Source organism: Dysidea avara, chromosome 3, assembly GCF_963678975.1.
Source record: "Dysidea avara chromosome 3, odDysAvar1.4, whole genome shotgun sequence".
In the NCBI taxonomy this organism is placed as follows: domain Eukaryota; kingdom Metazoa; phylum Porifera; class Demospongiae; order Dictyoceratida; family Dysideidae; genus Dysidea; species Dysidea avara.
The window spans coordinates 42,014,281-42,034,153 of NC_089274.1; the positions used below are offsets into that span (position 1 = coordinate 42,014,281).

At 39.9% G+C, this 19,873-nt stretch overlaps 1 protein-coding gene and 1 long non-coding RNA gene across 4 annotated transcripts in view; one reads left to right on the plus strand and one right to left on the minus strand.

Moving 5' to 3' along the window:
• LOC136251039 (E3 ubiquitin-protein ligase rnf213-alpha-like) overlaps positions 1 to 19,873 on the plus strand; it is a 148,213-nt gene that overhangs the window by 10,487 nt on the left and 117,853 nt on the right. The gene's annotated exons all lie outside the window — the stretch shown is intronic.
• Positions 15,346 to 17,052, minus strand: LOC136248287 (uncharacterized). Its single transcript, XR_010697749.1, has 2 exons — positions 16,906 to 17,052; positions 15,346 to 15,637 (listed from the first exon to the last, which is right to left on the minus strand). It is a non-coding gene; the product is annotated as an uncharacterized lncRNA (long non-coding RNA).

Consider the following 19,873-nt stretch of genomic DNA (forward strand, 5'->3'; position numbering starts at 1 on the left):
ATCATTTTTTAATGCAAATAATCGTCCATAGCTCTATGAATATTAATCAGATTTGCACCAACCTTGGTACGTGATTGTGCCGCAATACGTTCTTAAAGTACACCAAAGCTCAAGACAATTGAGCTACACACTTGTGTTTTATAATGGTTTTTGTAAAGTGTGCGAAAAGAAAAATCTAAGCCCCCTGAGCCCCCTAAACGAAGAAAAAAAAAACCAAAGAAATTAAGCCGAATTTTGAAGGCTTATATTTCATGATTGCGTTAAGCTATCTTGCTCAAATTTGGTATGTGGGGTCCTGAAGGTGGAGGGCGTTTGCAGTATAAAATGGTTCCAATTCGAGAAGGGAGCATGGAACTACGTATGTGTGAGAACCGCATTTTGTTTCTTCCTGTAAATATACTCATTGTGTGGTGCGCCAGTTTTCTTGGCCACACAACACACTACCGTATGTCTTGATATGTCATGACATATACCATTATTTTAACTTGAATGTTTGTTTTCTTTTTTTCAGATGGTTTTCAACTATGTACTACTACACTGTACACAAAACACAGGATAAGATTATTTATTAGCTAATACATCATATGCACTTATATAGCTAGTTAAAATGAGAATTAAAAGAAATGTTGATTTGCATACTGGCAAGTTACAATACTTAGTCTTCCGGTTTATCTATAAGTTAATCTGTGATACCTTCGTCATCTTGATCTTTTATGGTATTTAGAGATTATCAGTTTATAATAACTACAGTACATGTGCAAAGTACATGCAAGCTAGTAGGGCATGCTCCTAGGGAATTTTTAAAAACAGATGGAATCTGGAGGCTTTTTTCCCTTTCTTTAATATCAAGATAGCTTTACCCAAGCAGTATAATTAGAGTAATGGTTATATATTCCACTGACTGTTCTATTAGAGTATCACACTGACTGCTCTATTAGAGTATTTCGATCTTTTTACAGATTCAAATTAGAGGTGCACCAATATGGAAGTTTTCCAATATACCGATAACTGATATATTGGCTACAAAATTATGGATTCCGATATAGATACTGATATCTGAACATAAAGGTTTTCAATATGGACACTACCATAAACATTTTAAAAATGTGGTAAAATCTTAAAAGGTGCCGATATCTGGCAACATTACCCAAAACACCATGCTGTACAAACTACTATATGGAAGAGCAATGTACATTAGGCTATATTACTTGAACCATTGGGCTCTTTTATTAAAATAGCCAAACCATAATAAAGCGCTCATATTACAGAAGTATATTAGTCTAAATGTATGTAGTGTTATAGTTACTTTACATAAGTAATGTGTTACTAAAGTAGCACATTACCGCTCGTTACTGTAATATTATTACTTAATAAAGTACTAACGTGTTACTTAACTCAACTCGCTTTACTGTGATGTTATTGAATAGTATTACCTAATGAAGTACTAACACATGTTACTTGTTTCTGCAATATAGTGGAACCTCTCTTAACTAATTCCCTGAATTAAGGATGCTATATTACAGCAAAAAGTGGCCAAAAATTCTGGGTCCCAAAACGTCCAAAATAGAGAGGTTCCACTGTATTATTACCTAACAAAGTACCTTTATACATTTTGTAACCTTTAACATTGTGTCATATGTAATACAAGTACACAAAATTTTTGACTAGAGTAGGGACCATAGCACATCAATAAAAAGTTTTGAAACAAGTTGGGGTAGTGAACAATATTAAATCACAGTAAGACAATAAGAAGTGTTATATCCCTACTGTGCTCAAGATACCATGCACAGTAAGGATCAAGACACACGGTAGTGTGTCGTGCCGCCCAAGAAGCCGGCCGCACAACACCTGTGAGTATATTGACAGGAAAACCGAAAATACAATTTTTGCACCTCTGTAGCTTTGTGCTGCCTCGCTGAAACAAGACGATTTTTGCTGTGGACACGCTCTCTAACTTCAGTATTCCGCATTCCAAATTTGAGCGAAATCACTTCAAGTGTTCCCGAGATATGCAACTTCAAAAATTGGCTTAGTTTCTTTGTTTTTAAACCAGGCGCACGCCCACAGCCGTGCACCTGGTTTACTGTAATGAGCCTTATCCGCAATTACGTCACAACGCGAAAATAACGCAAAAATGGCGAAAAGTGTGGGGGTCAAGTGGGATACTTTGTATGGAAGGGATAACGTTTCGAGATGTTCAACGTGAAGAAAGCATGAGAAAACTCTGGTGAGGCTTATTAACTATCTTACTATGTAGGGGCACGCATTTTCGTACTTCTCGAGTAGTCCTACGGTCTGCTTTTGGTTTCTTCCCAATGGCTCTCTGTACAAAAGGCCCCTACACTTTTCGCCATTTTCGCGTTGTGACGTAATTGCGGATAAGGCTCATTGTTTCCGTAAAAGTGTGTGTGTGTACCTATCTATCTACCTATCTACCTATGTTTGTCCGTACGCACCCACGTGAGCAAAATCGTTTAATAACGGTGAAAGCAGCTTTTACGTAAGAAGTAAAAGTGAAATGAAGTCTGTATTAAACTTCTGCACAGGTGAACTTTGCTCTGAGGTGGTTTCTTTTCAGCGGACTGAAATACAGGTGTGGTGACTTTCCTCAGACTACCTTCCCCTTGCGGTTTTCAGGCATTTAGCAACTGAAAAACAATGGTGCAGGCCTCGTACACTGCCAGGAATAGCCTATCGCTTCGAATTGAAAGGGGGCGTATCCCTTACGTACGCGAACGAAAATGAAGAGCAGCTTTGAGGCTTTGTCGAGAGAATTTGTGGGAAAAAACACGTTAGTCACACTATAAAACAGTTTAGAAGATAGTTTTGTGCGTAATATGTTGGTAAAAGCGGTTTATTTAACAAACGCTTCCTTAGCAGTGCATAGCATTAAGAAACGCGCGTATGCTCAGTGAGGAGGAGCATGCCTCTTTTACCCCCCTGGTAATGTCTGCCTCTGGTGGTCTGGCTCATGAGGCTTCTGTTTTTTATCAGCGCTTGGCTCATCAACTTTCAATTAAGTGGGGCGATGATTACTCTGTTGTCATGGGGTGGTTAAGGTGCTGTCTATCTTTTTCTCTCTTGCGGTCCTCCATACAATGCATCCGCGGAGCCCGCTCATCCATCGGTCACTATGTTAAGACTCCCCCAATTGTGGAGCTGATTCGGGCAGAGTCTCAGTTTGCCGTGGACTAAGAAAGTCCCGGTTTGTCCAGCACAGGCCATTTATGTGCTGGGGGTGGTAGGCAAGAGCAGTCCATCAAGCCCGGGATAAAAAAAAAAAATAGCAACGTAATTGAATGAATTACGAATATTTCATGAATTACGAGAAATAGCTAATTATATTATTGCACAACCCAAACTACCATAATTATTGTAAAGTAGTAATACATAGTTGGTTAATTCATAGTAGTATATACTGTCTATAGTTATTCCAGATGAGTTAGCTAGCTGCGTGGCGCCTGGTTTTTAGAAGTAGCACAACATCAACTTGTTTAACAAGCGCTTCCTTAGCAGTGTATAGCAACGTAATTGAACGAATTACGAAAATTTCATGAATTTCCAAAATACGAGAATTAGCTAATAATATTATTGTACAACCAAAACTACCCTATTGCAAAATAGTAATACATAGTTGGTTAATTCATAGTAGCATATACTATCTAATCCAAAACAGCCAAGCTGTAAAAAGGAGTGCGGCCCTCAAAAAGGCTAAGGTGAAAAAAAGATGTGAAATCCAAGGTGGCGGCCAAGAAATGGCTGTGATGGTAGGTTAATGGTAAAAATTTTAATAACAACAATTCAGGTGAATTTCGTGCCGCTTACCATTAACCTACCATCACAGCCATTTCTTGGCCGCCACCTTGGATTTCATATCTTTTTTCACCATAACCTTTTTGAGGGTTACACTCCTTTTTTACAGCTTGGCTGTTTTGGATTAGATTTCATTTCTTTTTGTATTTGTATACCCCAAAGCTGGACTATGGCTGGCTTTGGGACTTTTTTAACCTATCTTTTTTTCTTTGCCACAGGAAGAAGAAAAGATGAAGCAGATGTACTTTAAATATTTCTGATTTTATCAGTAAATGTACAAATTATATAATTATATAATACATATATTTATCGCAGAACTCTCCATGGTGGTTTCTTTGTAACTGAATACTCTACAAGGTGACTTCTTCTAGCTGCTCTCTCTACAGGGTGAATTGTTTGTAGTTGAACGATCTACAAGGTAACTTCTTCTAGCTGATCTCTCTACAGGGTGATTTGTTTGTAGCTGAACTCTCTACATGATGGTTTCTTTGTAGCTGAACTCTCTACAAGGTGACTTCTTCTAGCTGATCTGTCTATAGGGTGATTTATTTGTAGCTGAATTCTGTGCAGGTGATTTGTTTGCAGCTGAGCTCTTTACAGAATGGTTTCTTTGTAGCTGAACTCGCTACAAGGTGACTTCTTCTAGCTAATCTTTCTACAGGGTGATTTGTTTGTAGCTGAACTATCTACAAGGTAACATCTTCTAGCTGATCTCTCTACAGGGTGATTTATTTGTAGCTGAACTCTCTACATGATGGTTTCTTTGTAGTTGAACTCTCTACAAGGTGACTTCTTCTAGCTGATCTGTCTATAGGGTGATTTGTTTGTAGCTGAATTCTGTACAGGTGATTTGTTTGTAGCTGAACTCTCTACATGGTGGTTTGTTTGTAGCTGAACTCTCTACATGGTGGTTTGTTTGTAGCTGAACTCTCTACAAGGTGACTTCTCTAGCTGATCTTTCTACAGGGTGATTTGTTTGTAGCTGAACTATCTACAAGGTAACATCTTCTAGCTGATCTCTCTACAGCGTGATTTGTTTGTAGCTGAACTCTCTACAAGAAAACTTCTTCTATCTGATCTCTGAACAGGGTGAATTGTTTTTAGCTGAACTCTCCAAGGTAACTTCCTCTAGCTGATGTCTCTACAAGGTCACTAGATTGTAGCTGAACTCTCTACATGATGGTTTCTTTGTAGCTGAACTCTCTACAAGGTGACTTCTTCTAGCTGATCTGTCTATAGGGTGATTTGTTTGTAGCTGAATTCTGTACAGGTGATTTGTTTGTAGCTGAGCTCTTTACAGAATGGTTTCTTAGTAACTGAACTCTCTACAAGGTAACTTCTTCTAGCTGAACTCTCTACAAGGTGACTTCTTCTAGCTGATCTTTCTACAGGGTGATTTGTTTGTAGCTGAACTATCTACAAGGTAACATCTTCTAGCTGATCTCTCTACAGTGTGATTTGTTTGTAGCTGAACTCTCTACAAGAAAACTTCTTCTATCTGATCTCTGAACAGGGTGAATTGTTTGTAGCTGAACTCTCTACAAGGTAACTTCTTCTAGCTGGTGTCTCTACAAGGTCACTAGTTTGTAGCTGAACTCTGTACATGGTGGTTTCTGTGTAACTGAACTCTCTACAAGGTTACTTCTTCTAGTTGATCTTTCTACAGGGTGATTTGTTTGTAGCTGAACTCTCTACAAGGAAACTTCTTCTAGCTGATCTCTTTACAGGGAGATTTGTTTGTAGCTGAACTCTCTACAGGTGATTATTTTCAGCTGAACTCTCTACATGATGGTTTCTTTGTAGTTGAACTCTCTACAAGGTAGCTTCTTCTAGCTGATCTCTCTACAGGGCGATTTGTTTGTAGCTGAACTCTCTACATGGTGGTTTCTTTGTAGCTGAACTCTACAAGGTGATTTCTTCTAGCTGAACTATCTCTTTCCGTAGTTGAACTCCCTACAAGGTAACTTCTTCTAGCTGATCTTTCTACTGGGTGGATTGTTTGTAGCTGATCTCTCTACAGGGTGACTTGTTTGTAGCTGATCTCTATACAGGTTACTTGTTTCTAGCTGATCTCTTGAATTCTCTTCAGGGTGACTGCTCTATTAGGATGACTGCTCTATTAGGATGACTGCTCTATTAGAGTATCTTGATCTTGCACTTGCTGCACCAAGTTGGATTTCGTGTTATAACTCCGTGGCTTTAAGTCTGATTCTTCTACACCATTGAAGAGCCTTTGTAAGATAATTACTCCATCTGTACAGCGATTTTCAAAGCATTACCCCAAGCGGTTTATCTGGTAAGCGTGACAAGTAGTTGTTTTTTATTAGCTAATCTCGATTGCATAATTGTTATACACTGTTGGTTTTTTCGTTGTATCTTCCTGGTTTTTAGCTCGATTTCTTTCAAACCACAACAGGTTTGAGGTTCAATAGTTAATCTATTCACCCACCGATTTTCAGCTTCTTCCCATACGTGGTTTACACTGTAGGCGTGACAACATATTGGTGTTATTTTTCATGAATAATCGCTAATAACTCTTTGCCTGTTTATCATATTCCAGCCAAACTTGGTAACGAGATGTGCCTTTATACCCCCCTTCTGTGTGCCAAATTTCAAGACAATCGGATATTGCGTTCGCGTGTTATAGCAGTTTTTGTAAGTGTGTGAAAAGAGGAAGAAAATTAAGAAGGAAAAAAAAACGAAGAAACTAAGCCAATTTTTGAAGTCGCATATCTCGGGAACGCTTGAAGCGATTTTGCTCAAATTTGGAATGAGAAGTGCTGAAGATGGAGGGTGTGTCCACAGCAACAATCGTCTTGTTTCATCAAGGCAGCACAGAGCTATGGAGGTGCGAAAATTGCGTTTCTTCCTGTCAATATACTCATGGGTGTTGCGTGCCGGCTTCTTGGGCTGCATGACACACCGTGTGTCTTGATCTATAGTTTATTCCAGATGAATTAGACAACTGCATGGCGCCTGGTTTTTAGAGGTAGCACAACATCAACTTGTTTTCTTATTAATTTTCTTCCTCTTTTCGCACACTTACAAAAACTGCTATAAAATACGAACGCCACATCTGATTACCTTGAAATTTGGCGCACAGGAGGGGGTATAAAGGCACATCTCTGTACCAACTTTGGCTGGAATATGATAAACAAGCAGGGAGTTATTAGTGATTATTCATGAAAAATAACACCAATATGTTGTCATGCCTACAGGGTAAACCGCTTATGGGAAGAAGCTAAAAATTGGTGGGTGAATAGGTTAACTATTGAACCTCAAACCTTTTTTGGTTTGAAAGAAATCGAGCTAAAAACCAGGAAATCAAGCTAAAAACCAGGAAGATACAACAAAAAAAAAACCAACAGTGTGTAACATTTATGCAATTGAGATTAGCTTGCCACACTTACCAGAAAAACCACTTGGGGTAATGCTTTGAAATTCGCTGTACAGATGGAGTAATTATCTTACAAAGGCTCTTCAATGGTGTAGAAGAATCAGACTTAAAGCCAAGGAGTTATAACACGAAATCCAACTTGGTGTGGCAAGTGCGAGATCGAGATACTCTAATAGAGCAGTCATCCTAATAGAGCAGTCACCCTGTAAACAATCCAAGAGATCAGTTAGAAACAAGTAACCTGGATAGAGATCAGCTACAAACAAATCGCCCTGTAGAGAGTTCAGCTACAAACAATTCACCCTGTAGAGAGATCAGAAGAAGGCTGCTTCTGAATCTGGCCTCCAGCTGTAGAAATGAGGAAGTTGCCTTGTTAATCAGGATGCAAACAGGTCTATCTTGAGTGGTCTCATCACTGTCTCTATTCACTGAAAATTTGTTCTGTTGCGCATCCAGTCACAGCGATTCTTCATGATCCTGGATTCCTCATCTGCCTGTGAATTCAGATGGCCTGGTAAGTGCTCTGCCATCAAATATTTCTTGCGTTCGCTACACCAGGTCCACAGCGATATAGCCAGTTGACATAGCAGTTTGGAGGTTGTACCCCCCTTCCAATTGATGTAACTCACTGCCGTAATGTTATCTAGCTGAAGAAGAACTGTGATCTCCTGCCAGTCCTTCCCAAGTGCCTTGGTCACCAGGAATGTTGCCAGTAACTCCAGGTAGTTGATGTGATAGGTTGCCTCCTTGCTCGACCACAGACCCCCGTCTGTGTGCAACCATTGAGCACTGCTTCCCAACCCTTTCCAGATGCATCTGAGTGCCCCAGTACTGTTGGGTACATTGCATATTGGTGCTCCTAAGGGAACCTTCTCTAGAGAGGCCCACCAACTGAGATCTTCCTTGCAAGCTGGGATCAGTGTCAGGGTTGTATTGTACTTCCTGGCAATCTCCTCCTGAGTGTAGTCTAAGGGCATGACAGAGTTCATCAACATTTGTAGGGCCCTGTAATGCAGAGGGGCTAAGGGGATTGCTCTTCCGGTGGCAGCAGTTTTCCCCACAAACTGGGTTATCTCCCTCACTGATGTTATCCGCTGATCCAGAATTTTCCTGGCAGCTTGTTTTATTTTCCTTAATTTCTCTGAGGGGATGGTGAACTTCATTGAGATAGAGCACACTTGAAAACCCAGAAATTCCAACCTTTGCACTGGTGTTGTCATAGACTTTTTCTGGTTCACCATCAGCCCTAGATTCTCCAGTAGACTGCAAACCAGGTGGGTGATCTGTTGCAGCTGTTCTTTGTTCTGGTGCATCACTAGAATGTCGTCTAGATATATTATTAGGCGATAACCAATTTGCCTCAGGAAACCCACCACTGGTTTTATTAGTTTCGTAATCACTCTTGGGGCTGACGATAGGCCAAATGGGAGGGACTTGAACATGTATGTATGGCCTTCCCACTGAAAAGTTAGGAGGTGTTGGTAGTCTGAATGAATTGGGATCTGAAGGTAAGCATCCTTCAGGTCCAATTTCACCATCCAGTCCAGTGGTTGTAGCAGGTCAGGGAGAAGGTGCAGACCCTCCATCTTGAAATGCTCGGTTTTTACAAAGTGAATCAGGCACTTTAGATTTACTACTAGCCTCTGTCCCCCATCCTTTATTTTCCACAAGGAATATCTGAGACACAAAACTATATGGAATGATTTGAGTCTCCACAATTGCCCCTTTGGTTAAAAGCTTGGATACCTTGGTGGTAATTTGAGCCAGGCTTTCTTGTGAGGCCTCTATCTGATGGAGTACCCTGGATTGAAAGGGGATTGTTGTTAGTTCGAGGTGGTAACCAGCTATGGTTTGTAGAACCCAGTGGTCCTGCGTTAGTACTTCCCAGTTTGACTGGAAGTGTAGTACTTGCCCAGCCAATTGTGGACACTGTACTGACTGGTTCATCTGGTTGATGAGTACTTGCAGGTGATGTATTTATGCATTTATAACATGGGTAGGCATAACAACTTTTAATGAAGTCTTTACACAATGAGGTACAGGTACAGTCAGCTGAGTGCTGGTGTCTAGTCATTTCTTTTGGCCTTTGAAGGCTCTGTTGCCTGAGGCCTGCCATCCCTAGGTTGATCGGTACTGACTGCTGAACTGGCCGCCACCCCTGCGGCCTTGAGTCTTCTGGGGGTGGCCTCTCTGAAAACCCCTTTGACTTCCCCTATCAATGTACGCTGTCTTCTTCAGAGCTGTTACCATGCCCAAACGCTGCTTAGCCAGAGAATCAAAGTTGTCTCCGAACAGATATGGTGCTGAGTCCTTGAAATCAGCATCATTAAACAAAGGCTTTAGTCGAGGATTGAGCTGGGTTAAGAGGACGTTCCTACGCGAAACTAAGTTGTGGTAATTCACTTTGCCCATGAGTTGTAACGAGGTCTGGATGGAAGTTATCACCTCTGCCGGAATGTCCAAGTCCTCCACTTTTTCCAAAATCATTACAAGCGGTGTGACTGCATCGAGCCAAAACTGTTGTAGATGGCTCACCCCTCTATCCACCTTCTGAGCAGCTGGGGAAACATTTGCTGCCACAACTGCATCAATCTTTGGACACCTGATCCAACGGGAGTCTGGAATAGTCGCCTTGGTTTTCCTTTTGTTATTGCATAACTTGGCGCTGAAGGCCACCTCCAGGAAGGTGGCGGTAGCATCTGACAGAGTGACAAATTGCCCTGAAGGTTCCAAGTCTATTTCATAGTCTTCCTCGTCAACTTCTTCTAACTCTTCGTCCTCGTCAGCTCTGCTTCTCTTGGGGGGAGGGAGTTGGAGACCGGCACCAAGGTCAGCAAGTTCACTGCATTGCGAACCGGTCTGTTGTAGACTCACGCCACTGTGTGTGGCTCCACCCTTTAGCATCGTAATGTCGTCCTGACGCTATCAGACAATAAAGAAAGTGCTTTCGCCAACTCTTCATTGCTTGTAGATTCTGCCATCTTTGACAGCTGTCACAGCCAAATAAAAAGCCAATGGAAATCGACCCCATGCTCCTTTTATAAAAAGAACTTTTTTGACGTAATCACTCATGTGACTCTTCAAAATGGTTGCCATATCCTTGTAATTATGCCAATTACATGTTAATATGAACAAAGCCTTCTGATTTGTAATAAAACTTGTGACAACAGGCAAATTGTATTATGAAAAGTGCAGGATTTGCTTTGTAAAAATTGAGCAACTGCAACTTATCACATTTTGCATGAAAAATCAAGGTACTCTAATAGAACAGTCACTGCAAGATCTTAATAGACAAATAGTATACTTAACTTGGAAGGAATTTACTTTGTTATGAAACACTTTTACAAATAAATACAGGCACTACATACGTATGTATTACAACTTTATGCAGCAATGAACAAGCAAGCACAAAATTATATCGAAACCTTTGACTCTGCATCACTTTACAATCACATTTTTGCACTTGTAATTAAATCACTCTTTTTCGTGTGCATACCAGCAGGGCTGACTGTTCAGTATAAATAATAAATAAATAAATATCACTATAAATTATCTTTAGTATCAGATCAGTAGGTATTTTCTGTATTGGTGGAGCACTAGTTTGATCATATATCATCTTCATTGCATCTGTAGGTATGAAGAATGATTTGTGTAAAACAAACCCAGCCAGTTTATGGTTGACTTTGAATACATATTTAAACTACAAAAAAATGTGAAATCCATGCAAAAATAGCCAAGCTGTATAAAAAGGGTATGGCCTTCAAAAAGCCTGGGTAAAAAAAAAGTTATGAAATCAAAGGTGGCGGCCATGAAATGGCTGCAATGATGTGGATGATAATAATTTTTAATAATAGCCTTAGTGCATTAATAAAATTATTTATTATCATGAACATCATTGTAGCCATTTCATGGCCGCCACCTTTGATTTCATAACTTTTTTTTGCTACGTTACAAATCTCTTTGTAGAGAGTTTGGCCGCATTACAAGTCACCCAGTAGAGAGTTTAATTACATAACAAGTCTTGCCATAGAAAGTTTAGCTACAAATAAGTCACCCTGTAGAGAGTTCAGCTACAAAAGTCACTCTGAAGAGAGTTCAGCTACATTAGAAATTACCCTGTAAAGAAGTCAGCTACAAACAAGTCATCCTGTGAAAGTTCAGCTACAAACAAGTCACCCTATAGAGAGTTCAGCTGCAAACAAGAGAATTTAGCTGCAAGAGAGTTGCACAATTTGCAATCTAGATAGCAATTATTATTAATTTACTACAAGTACACGAAAAAATTTGGAATTTCAACTAGAGTAGGGACCATAGCACATCGATAAAAAGTACTGAAACAAGTTAGAGTAGTCTATGATATTAAATCACTGTAAAACAATAAGAAGTGTTATATCCCTACTGTGCTCAAGATACCATAACGGAAATGCACAGTAGGGATATAACATTTCTTATTGTTTTACAGTGATTTAATATCATGGACTACTCCAACTTGTTTCAGTACTTTTTATCGATGTGCTATGGTCCCTACTCTAGTTGCAAATTCCAAATTTTTCGTGTACTTGTTTGTTAACTTTTTTTGTAAATAATTTTATTATGACTGGTGAACCCACGCATACTGTATCTGAGAAGGCACCGCGCACCCCAGCTATATCAATTATTGTGTGAAAAGTGAAGTATCCATTACGCTTCGTTGTCAGCTATGTTCAACCCGTTACACAGCATTTCGAATCAAGAACTGTTCGAAAAGCACCTCCACAATCCGCACATATGGTATGCGTGGATTGGGGTGCACTGCACGATTTCTTTCTTTTGGTATGATACCAAAAGAAAGAAATCGTGCCGCACGCCCCAATCATATTAATTATCGTCTGAAAAGTGAAGTATCCATTACGCTTCGCTGTCGGCTATGTTCAACCCGTTACACAGCAGTACGAATCAAGAACTGTTTGAAAAGCACCTCTGCATATCAAAATAGCCACGATGAAAAATACGGACGATTTCCATTTCGAAGGGAAGCCATCACGTGCTCGCGCCAAATCGACACCTGTCAACAAAGATGAATGGGACACAAAGGAGGACACTGGTAAGTCCATGAAGAATGCATTGTACGTACTGCGGTATGCCAAAAACACCTGTCGGGCTGAAGCAACATCGAACAGTGAAAAAATCAAGCCTGTAGCCTTAGCCGTTATCGAGTTACGCTTGTCTGAAGGCATCAGTCAGTCAGTTACTCAGTCAGTCAGTAGAAAATTCCATTGAATAAAAAAATTTTAAAATTCCGTTTAACAACTTTTGTTGAGAGTGTTTCGGGTTGATATGAAAGCTTGTTTGGGCTTAGTTTTACCTCACCAATACTGCCTCATCGTCGTAAGGGAAAATTGAGGCTGATTTTTGGGTGATATTATTTCGTGGGCCACGCCTACTCCTTTGTGGTCCCTACTATACAGTTACTATCGTACTGTATTATAGCGTTACAAGTACAGTAATTTTTCCACTGTACATGTAGTGCAGTGTTGTATGCTGAATTTTTGAAAAGGACCTCCTGAGTCCTTATGATTCCTTTGCATCATCTGACTGCCATATTAAAGTACAGGTGTATTTTAATCATTTTGAAGTACGTATGTCAGTGTGCAAAATAACATCCGGACACCGGACAATTTCCAGTCAATTACATCAGGTTTCAGGCCATCATTGAATTTGTCTGGAAATAGTGTCCTTTCAAAGTTTATAGTGTTAGCGTTAGGCTAGGAGGGAGGCCAGACATGATGGTATTAACATAATTAAGTTATGTGTTTTTGGTTTGTACTGACCACAAAGACATGGCCAAGTTAACCTCTGAGCTTAACAGTTTACAATGTTGTACCAGCCTACTTGTATCAGTCACCTGTACTGCAGTAGTAAAATGTATTTATAACCTGATTGCAATTAGTGGCTTTTACTTGTGGTATTCATGATCACCTGTACAACTAGCTAGAATGAACAAGGCATCGGTACATCTATCAAACGGTACGGTTGTACCCTTTGAGTAGAGATCGTGGTGAATGTTTCGCACGCTGCCCAAAATTCTGCCTTTAAAAATCACCCTACAGACATTGTATGCAGCGAAAACCACCTTTACGGAATAGTACTAGTCCATATAATACATTAAATACAACAAAACACTTACAGGTGGCCGGATATAATTTTTTTTTTAATTTCCAAAAACTCCAATTTTAGTATCACCGCCTCACTGCCTCACTCACTGACCACAGTTGCAAGCCTAGAGCCCAAACGAAGCAGTGCACGGTCACCATTTTATGCTACAACAACAAACTTACCGGTGGGATGTGCCTGTTGGGGTTCCGACAAGTGTACACCCTTTTCCGCCTTGTCTTCTTTTATCCTCAATCAGGCTGCTTGTCTTCTTCATCCAACGAAACCATATCGAGGTGTTAATTTTCCATATCAACACTTTCTTTAAGCAGCATAATAGATGCCACAAAATTATTTAAGGTGCTTAGAGTACGCTACTGTACGGAGGTACTGATACTCCACAATAGGTCACAAGATTATGCCCATTCTTTATTCTACGTATATCAATCTATCTATCGAGACCACGCCCCTTTTACGCTAGCTGTATTTGTGACCACACACCTTCAAGTTGGTAGGCTGATTCGAGATACTCTAGTCTAATAATTGATTGAAACCACACCCTTTTTGGGCAAGCACACATCTTTTGCATGCTGACTCAAGATACTCTAATACAGCAGTCACCCTAATAGAACAGTCACACGTTTATAGCTAGCTGTATGCTTTAACAAAAAACTAAACAAACTAGTATATTAAAAATTATGAATTTAAAAATGAAGTAGGGATCCAAGCGATAAAAAGTAGTGAAACAAGAGATGAACAATGGTAGTTATTACAGCATAGCTCAGTAGGAAATCGCTACTTTGGCATGGTATCACAATTATTTTGTGTTTAATGCCAGAGTAGGGATTTCCCACTGAGCTATGTTGTAATAACTACCACTGCTCATCTCTTATTTCACTATTTTTTTATCGCTTGGATCCCTACTTCATTTTTAAATTCATAATTTTTAATATACTAGTTCATATTAGGGATAGAGCCACTATATATTCTAACCCCCATGGCAGCTGCCAGCATAAGCAAAGTGTGACCATATAATTATATCATTCCAAGGCAAGTAGAAGGCCTTGACTGAAGTCCTTATGGCTCCTTTCCTACAAAGGCCCAATTGATTCTATACAAGCCCTTTCATGTGGCCAGTAGCTACCCTTTAAAATATAGCTGTACTATCAGTATCAGTGAGTGGTTGATAAGTAATCAGCTCTACAGTACATTGGTGGTCCCAATATTTGAAACAAACATCCCAAGTGGTAGAAACACGGGAAAGGAGAAACAATGAAAGTCCAGTCAAATTGCTTGATGTCCACTCAAGTTTTGCAATGCCCTTACAGTACGACAGGACATGTCTGAAAAGTTATTTCGCACACTGCTATGTACATAATTCCTTATCAAGACTCACGGTAGTGAGGCGCGCGGCCAAGAAACTACAAAGCGCACGCCGCAAATAAAATGCGCGCGGCTACTACCGTGAGTTATTTACGTGTAGGGACGATTTCACAATTTTAGCCCTGAATTACACAATCATTCCTATTAGAAATGTATTGCACAACGGGCGCCGGAATTGTAAATGAGTGGTTATCTTGTCGCAACCGCAAAAATAAGACCAAGTTCACTTCATTTCGCTGATAGCTCAGCTTGTGTTAGCATTATCGCCATTATTATCATTGAATGTAACTGCCTTTTGTGGAGTAATACTGGCACAGGAGTTTTCTAGTACTGGATTTCCTGTACAGCGGATTTTGTTTACCAAATGCCTAATCCATACGATAACTTTTAAAGACACGGCGTGGACACAAACCCAACACTCATATAAACGTATTGTGAAAGCGTGAAGAACATAACTTCCCTAGGGAGAGTGTTTTCAGTATAATTCCATTTAGCGCTACCCATGTAATATCACGTGATTGCTTTCATTCGTGTAGACATTGTCACTCCCAATTCATACTTAACTTTCTGACGAAAAGATGCTCATGCACAGTAAAGCCAGACAGCTAGTGATTAACATCACATGTCACATAAGCTAATAATTGATACATACAACAATACAGTATTTCACAAAGTGCACTTTTAAAATAAACCACTGTCCCATGTTGGTAGACAACTAAGAACGATTATTGGCTTTGCTTCTTAATGTTGGATCTGCCATTGTGTACTTGACAGGACACCAATCCTCAGTGCTGCCAAGAAGGGGATGGGGGTGGGGTGCAACTAAGGCAGTCTGCGAATCCTCCATTTGTCATCTGGCCAAGCTAATGGCATGCCTTCTTCCAATAAACCAATGTCTGAATTTCACTGGACCTGTCAAGAAACACAACACGTTAATTGTGTGGTCAATCTAAACCTAGGTATCAAGTTTGGCATGCACTATAAAACACATTAACCATCAGCCAAAGGTTCTACAAAATCTCATTGCATATCAACAAGAGTTAATAATAAGAGAGGAGAGTGTCTAACGCTGTATTGGCCTGTAATAGATGATTGCGCAGAAGTTAAACGGCTTCCTTTCCGTGTAACGTACAGGCTTCTAGTATTTGTTCGTTTCCTTACCGCAATTAGTTTAGCCGCACCGTGATGAATCCTCGAGAATATTCGAAGACTGAGCTAAAGTCTGAGCTGTATGTACAGGGAACAGTGCTCCTTCAATTGAAGAATGCTCAAAGGTAGGGTAACATGGCGACGCAGTGAAAATTCGAAGCGATACTCCGCCTTTGGTTCAGTGTTTATTGGTTTCTCAGACGCTCTCCCCCAGAGTTATCTTCGAGGTTAACAGCAACACTTCTTTACGCAACAGAGCGATCCTCTTCGTGGTGAACTTGAACATGGAGTTGAACGCACGCCCTTGTGTCTGGGATAGCCTTTGTGGTTAAATGCGAAAATATACTAGCCAGTCTGTCGTTATGCGGAAAAGAAGCCGTTTAACTTCTGCGCAATCATCTGTTACAGGACTATACGGCGTTAGACACTCTCCTCTCTATATTATTAACTCTTGATATCAATATACCTGGAAAACCAGGACACCTTCATAATCAGGGCAGTCTCATGATCTAGACACTGGTGGTTAGAGCCATTACTAGTAATTAATCTGTAAAATAACTAGTGGTGGGACAAATGTCTGAAAATTTGAACATTTGTTCATTAAGGAGATATGTGACAAATGCATTTTACCAACAAACATTAGTTACCATGGTTACTATAGTATATAAGCATAGTAACATTTGAGAAAAAAGATTTAGATTACATTGTAACACTATCTCAATGACAACAGTACATTTCTGCAAAAATATATGAATGCATATTGCACTGAAATATTAGAAACACACCTTCTAGCATAAATTTACAGAACCTTCGAATGTGATCATGAAATACACATTCATCCCAGAACTAGGTAGGGAAAGAAAACGGTCTGACTATTAGATCTGTGAAACTATCGGGACACCAAACATCTTACATAAAGTAACATGTGCCTGACTAAAACACAAATAAATCCAATCATTTAGACCATTGCCAGTCAACACGCAGCCAAAAAGCCTTATTCATACAAATATTCACTTGTGTTTATCTTTTACCGGCAGCTAAAGTTCCTGGAAATTCCAGTCAAGACTCACAACTATAGTGACATCTATAACTGATATATTCCCACACTACTGAGAACACATCTGTAAACAGCAAGTTGGCAAAGTGGGCACTACAAAGACAAAAATATGGACCCTTAACACTCAGGATACTCAAACACGAGTTCCAACTGACTTGGAGAATCATGATGCTATAATCACAATACATGTAATCATTGGTCTCAATCTGCCCATAACACAGACGTTTGCAATATGGTGTTGATGATGCAGTACACCACAATAATGAGACCTTGAAAATGCAGGATAATGTGACGCAGTTAAGACCTCATAGTATAAACAACAAATTATGTAACAGGAGCACATTTAATGCATCTATCAATGTAATGCCCGACTACCACAGGTACGGGCTGAAGGTGGGGGAAGGTCGAGTTGGTGAGGGAATGGACCATTAAGTTTCCTGGTGGGGATTTGTCATTGTCCAAGAAACACACCGATGCAGCATTTCATGGATGCTGACTTACTATTTGTCATCACTAAACCTGCTTGAAATAACTTGCAACTGGAATAGCTACACTGTGACAGACACAATGGGTGATTGTGCAAAGCCCGACTAACCCCGGGTTTTGCTACTGGGAGATATGTCAGGATATGTGGGGCAATGTTGTATCACCAGTACTTCCCAGTAGGTGGGGAATAATTTTCAGGGTTGAAATCCCCACCTCAGCCGTACCTGTGGCAGGGGTGTAGCTAGCCAGAAGGTGATGGAGGGGCAGGCATTCCCCCACGAAACACTCAAAATCGTTAATGATTGTAAAAAAGGTTAATAACCCAATGATGGGCTAGCCAACATACAATGTTGTATTATTACACAACATACAATGTTGTATTATTACAACTTAAATAACAAGCTACGTAATTATTTCATTACTGATTGCTTATCACTTATCAATGGAGGTATATTCGGAGGTATATTCGTCAAGCATTATCGCATGTGCCACAACTGTACTCCAACAAATTCATCCACAGTCCGGTAGAACTATATTGTTAATATTTTAGTGCAAATACAAGTTACTTTACATTAGCCACAGCCTGTGCTGCAGTCCTAGCACACTGCTGACAGGATAACGTGTTCACTCACTTCACTTGGCGAAATTCAAATGCCATATATTGCATGAAATCCCACCTGTCTTGCTAGCAGAACTTGTAAGCTTGTGACTAATCCACCTGTCTGACTGACAAAGTAAAAAAAAAATTGGCATGTCACTGCACTGCGTACAAAGATCTAGTGTGATTGACTCGAGAAAAGAAACTTGGTACATTTAACCGGACTTTATCACCTCATAGGCAGTTTTTCGTAGCATCATCTGGTCTCCTTTGTCAATTGTGAGTTGCGACTCTTGCCATGGAGAAGTCACTTAGAGCGGGTCACTCTTTTTAGATTCAAAAATTCTCTACCACGTGAGTAATCATAGAAGTGTGTCTCTAATATTTTTGTTTGGTGGATTCACGAGCGAGTTGAATGTTGTGATAGTGTGTGACTGTGTGTGCGCATTTACTAGCAACCCCTGGTGTTACCGCATAGTGGCGCACATAATTTAGTCATTTGCGTGTCAATTTAATACTGATAAGCTTGTGATTTGTGACGGAGGTTCAAAAAAAAAAAAAAACACTTAGTGATGGGCTACGCCTGACCTGTGGTAGTGGGGCTTTACATTGATAGGTGCATAACAACTATATAAAGTAGCAACCACCATCTGAGGTTCCTCCTAATATGCACTCAACTGATAACTCTAATTAATTCATTCAAGTTCAGCCAAGACTGAAGAGAAGGACTGAAACACATGCACCTTATTTACACACATACAAAAACATTTTATAAGCGATATTAACTTACAGTTTGATCTACACACTTTTGCAAAGTAGGTCACAATCAAGGTGATGCGCTATTTCTGTATTTGGTAATACCACTTGTGCTAGTAGGGGAAGTCCCTTTCACACCTCCAGTAGCGCACGTGAACACTTGTAAATGTACGTCAATACTCTTACGGATCGTGAGTTTTGTGACCGTGTGTCCTTTAACCACTGAACTATATGTGGTGGCACTCATGATGGGAGTACACTGGCAATTAATGTATTGAGGAATCCACCGCACCGAGCATCGCGGTGGTCTGTCTTATGATGTTGTCTCCTCCCCCAGTTTTCCATCTTAGGTATAATAATTGTTCTTAGTAGCTTTTGTATGGAAGAACAGTTATGCCGAAATATTTGCACTAAAAAATCATCCATGCAGTTAACCAAATCGGTGCTGTTAAAAATCTTACTTGATTCAATTTCAAAGGGAAATTCTTTTAAAAGCTATCCTGTAAGGCATATGCATACCCCAGCAAATCCCCATAGTTGGCATGTCTGCATGTAAAAAACACACTAATGTGTACGTCCTCATATCCTCAGGTCCCTGCTGTCACAAACATCTGGGCTACGGCCATCCTCCCTTCTAAAAGTTGTTTCAGTCCTCTGCCTCATACCAAAAGAAGCAATCATATTGTGGGATAAATCATGTACACATTATACATAAGCAACTAATATTGATTTCACATTGCAACAATTATCAGTTGTGATTGAATATGATGTCTGATAATCCTTAATTCACTAGTCTCCAGTACCTCTGTTTTGAGCACTGCAAGAACTTTTTAACACCAAGTACGTAAGAGCACTACTGCTACCAGCTCACCTACGAGAGCATTGTGATATCAACTTGCTTACATCAAGTACAACCAATATGTGGTGTATATGATATGTGTGTACATGGGTAGTAGTATGTATAGTGTTGGCATATTTTGTGTGTGCCTTGTGCTTGTATATGATGTATACGTGTGTCTATGTATTGAAATGAAAATCTGGTGTTCACACATTTGTGTGATTTCTAAAATAGACCCTCAGCAAAGCATTTTGTGCTGTGACT